Here is a 3,461-nt window from a genome sequence, read left to right as displayed (position 1 = left end):
CCGCTCCTTCTCCCTCCCGGCTCCCGGCCCTGCCCGCGGGCGGAATGGCGCAGAGACCGCGGTGCTGGGGAGCACGAACAGCGTTATTTCAACAGCGATCGGGACTGCGGCACGGGGGGCGGCAGGGAGGGGCGGGGGGACAGAGCGGCCCCGGGGCTGCGGCCGCCCCGGGCCCCGCGGCGGCGGCCGAGCCGGAACGGAGCGGGCCGGGGCCGCGTTCTGCAGCCAGAACCGCGTCCGCTCGGGTTCCGCTCAGCCCAGCTGCTCCCTCAGGAACTGCAGGAAATCCTTCAGCAGGTTGCAGAACTGCACCAGGCTCTGGTACGGCACCGAGATCAGCAGAAGCCTGTCCGGATCCGGTGCCGGTTCTGGTTCCGGTGCTGGCGCCGGCTCCTCGGGCACCGGGGGGATGGCCGGCTCTGGTGCTGGAGCAGCTGTTCCTGCTGGGAGCAATCCCACCTGGAGCAGGTTCGGGGTGCTGAAGCCCCGTCCCAGGGCTGTTCCCCCATGTAAGGCCTGGAATTGTGCCGGGATTGCCCAGGGGCAGCTCCTGCACTCGGCTGAGACGGACTCAGATCCGGGCACAGACCCAGCTCTCGTCTGCTCCGGCTCGGTAGTGGGAAACCAGCAGGTGGCATTGGTAAGGACATGCTGACCAGGACATGCTGACCAGGACACACTGACCAGGACATGCTGACCAGGACACATTGGTAAGGACACACTGACCAGGACACATTGGTCAGGACATGCTGACCAGGACATGCTGACCAGGACACTCCAGTCAGGACACACTGACCAGGACACACTGACCAGGACAGGCTGACCAGGACACAGTGGTCAGGACACACGGACCAGGACATGCTGACCAGGACACACTGACCAGGACACAGTGGTCAGGACATGCTGACCAGGACATGCTGACCAGGACACGCTGACCAGGACACAGTGGTCAGGACACGCTGACCAGGAGACATGAAACAGGTAACAAACACGTCCAGGCCAGCAGAGCCCCTGTGCTCGTCACCTTTAGGAAGCTGAGGGCTCAGGGCTTGGGGTTCAGGCTGGCGCAGAGGGCCCAGGACACCCTGCCCACCGCGGCTGGGGATCCTGGGCCCTCGGTGCCACCTGGGCAGCATCACCTGCCCCTGGAGAGGCTGGGCCACCAGCTGTGCTTGTAGCCATCGTGGTGCTGGCCAAGTGGGTGCTGTGGGCTGGCAGAGAAACCAAACCTCGTTAGTGGCTTTATTGGAGTCACCCAGAGGGGAGGATGGCGCTGCCTGGACGGTGTGCCCCTGACCACCCTCCTCGGAATTGCTCGAGGTAAAGACCAGTTCCACTCCTGCATCTTTGGCCTTTCCTGCCACTGACATCCAGCATCACGGGCCAGAGCTCCAGGCTATCAAAAACCATCTCTGATTGGCGACTAATGATTTGTTTGTGCCGTGTGAGCTGGGTGTGATGACGAGGCTGGGCGTTAATTGCCATGGCTCCCTCCTGCCTGGCTGAACCCGTGCCCTGGGGCACCTGAATGCTCCGAGCTCCATCACCAGGGAGCTGAGCAGAGATTGCCCCGGCTCAGGGGACACCAGCACGCTTGTTCTGCTCAGCACCCAAATTCAGCACCCCACAGTGGTGAGCCCCTCGTGACCCGACCTGTGACCCACCAGTGAAATCACAACTGCAGATGGACTGACCATGGAGTCATGGAGTCTCACACTGGTCTGAGCTGGGAAAGGGCAAGAGACGGCCTTGTCCTGCCACGGGCACCACCACGAGGTGACATGGGCCTGCCCAGCCCGGGCAAAGGGACCGAGCACCACTGGCCTCAGAAGCCACCTCGTCATTATTCAACAATGATCATGAGGGAAAGGAAATTAAAGGCGTTTTTCCCCAAAGTCCTTCTCAATCCAGTCCCCCTACCTGCTGACACATTGGAGCAGATTCCAGGCTTGTCCCCAAACAAGCATCGAGATGAGGAACAAGGTGGGACCAGGGGTCCAGGGAACCCCCCATCCCAAAATGACATCGACTGAGATGAGGAACGAGGTGGGGTCAGGACTCCAGGGAAACCCCCCCATCCCAAAATTACATTGATTGAGGCAAGGAACAAGGTGGGACCAGGGGTCCAGGGAACCCCCCATCCCAAAATGACATCGACTGAGATGAGGAACGAGGTGGGGTCAGGACCCCCCCATCCCAAAATCCCATCGCAGCTGCAGCCGGAGTTTCTCACCGGACGTTGGGGGCCAGCCAGAGCCCCCCTCATGCGTGCCCACCCCTCCTGCAGCCGTGTCGGAGCCCCCCGGGATGTGCCCATCGCCGCCGGCCGGGCTGGCACAGGGCAGGCGTGTGCGGACAGTTCCGTGTCGCGGTGCAGCTCGGGGGGATGTCACCCTGTCCCCCAGCCGATGTCACCCTGTCCCTCAGCCGATGTCACCCTGTCCCTCGGCCGATGTCACCCTGTCCCTCAGCCGATGTCACCCTGTCCCCCGGCCGATGTCACCCTGTCCCCCGGCCAATGTCACCCTGTCCTCCCCCGGCCGATGTCACCCTGTCCCCCGGCCGATGTCACCCTGTCCCTCGGCCGATGTCACCCTGTCCCCCGGCCCATGTCACCCTGTCCCCCGGCCGATGTCACCCTGTCCCTCGGCCGATGTCACCCTGTCCTCCCCCGGCCGATGTCACCCTGTCCCCCGGCCGATGTCACCCTGTCCCCCGGCCCATGTCACCCTGTCCCTCCGTGGCTCCCGTGGGTACGGACCCCTCTGGGCCGGGGTTCACCGGGGGCCCTGGCACCCGAGCCCCCCAAGGGCTGGGGCTGAATTATCTCCACAATTAATGGTTTCTATCGCACAGCAACTGGGGCTGGCCCGGCCCTGCTCCCGCAGGAGAGCCCCGAGCGCCACGGCGGGGCTGCTGGGGACACCGGGCGGGCTGCGGGGCGGTAACGGGGCCGTGGAGCCCCTCAGCACGGCTCGGCGGGGCTGGGGGCGCCGGGACTGCCGGGCCCGGTGTGGGGGGAGCTCTCGGGGGCAGCGGGACACAGCGGGAGTCCCGGGACGGGACGGGCCGGGGTACCGGGACCCCACGCTCCGGTCTGAGGGGGTCCCTGGAGCCCCCGGGACGGGCCGGGGTACCGGGACCCCAGGCTCCGGTCTGAGGGGGATCACAGACCCGGCCTGCCGCGCCACATGCGCCCGGACATATTTGACCGCGGCACCGCCGGAAACCCGTTCAGGGCAGGGCGTGGGGGGGCGGTGGGACAAACCGTGGCGGGAGGGGAGAGGACGGGACGGGATGCGATGGATTGGGATGGGATAGGATGGGACGGGACGGGATGGGATGCGGTGAGATGGGAGAGGCGGAACGGGGCGGAGCGGGCAGCGGCGAGGGAGGCCGGCGGAACGGAAGGACGCGGAACGGAAGGCGCACGGGCGCGTTTCCGGGGGCCGGCCCGGTGC

Source organism: Fringilla coelebs (assembly GCF_963513975.1).
Source record: "Fringilla coelebs genome assembly, chromosome: 5".
Classification (NCBI taxonomy): domain Eukaryota; kingdom Metazoa; phylum Chordata; class Aves; order Passeriformes; family Fringillidae; genus Fringilla; species Fringilla coelebs.
The sequence above is the reverse complement of the archived record's forward strand: the minus strand, read 5'-3'. Positions refer to the sequence as shown.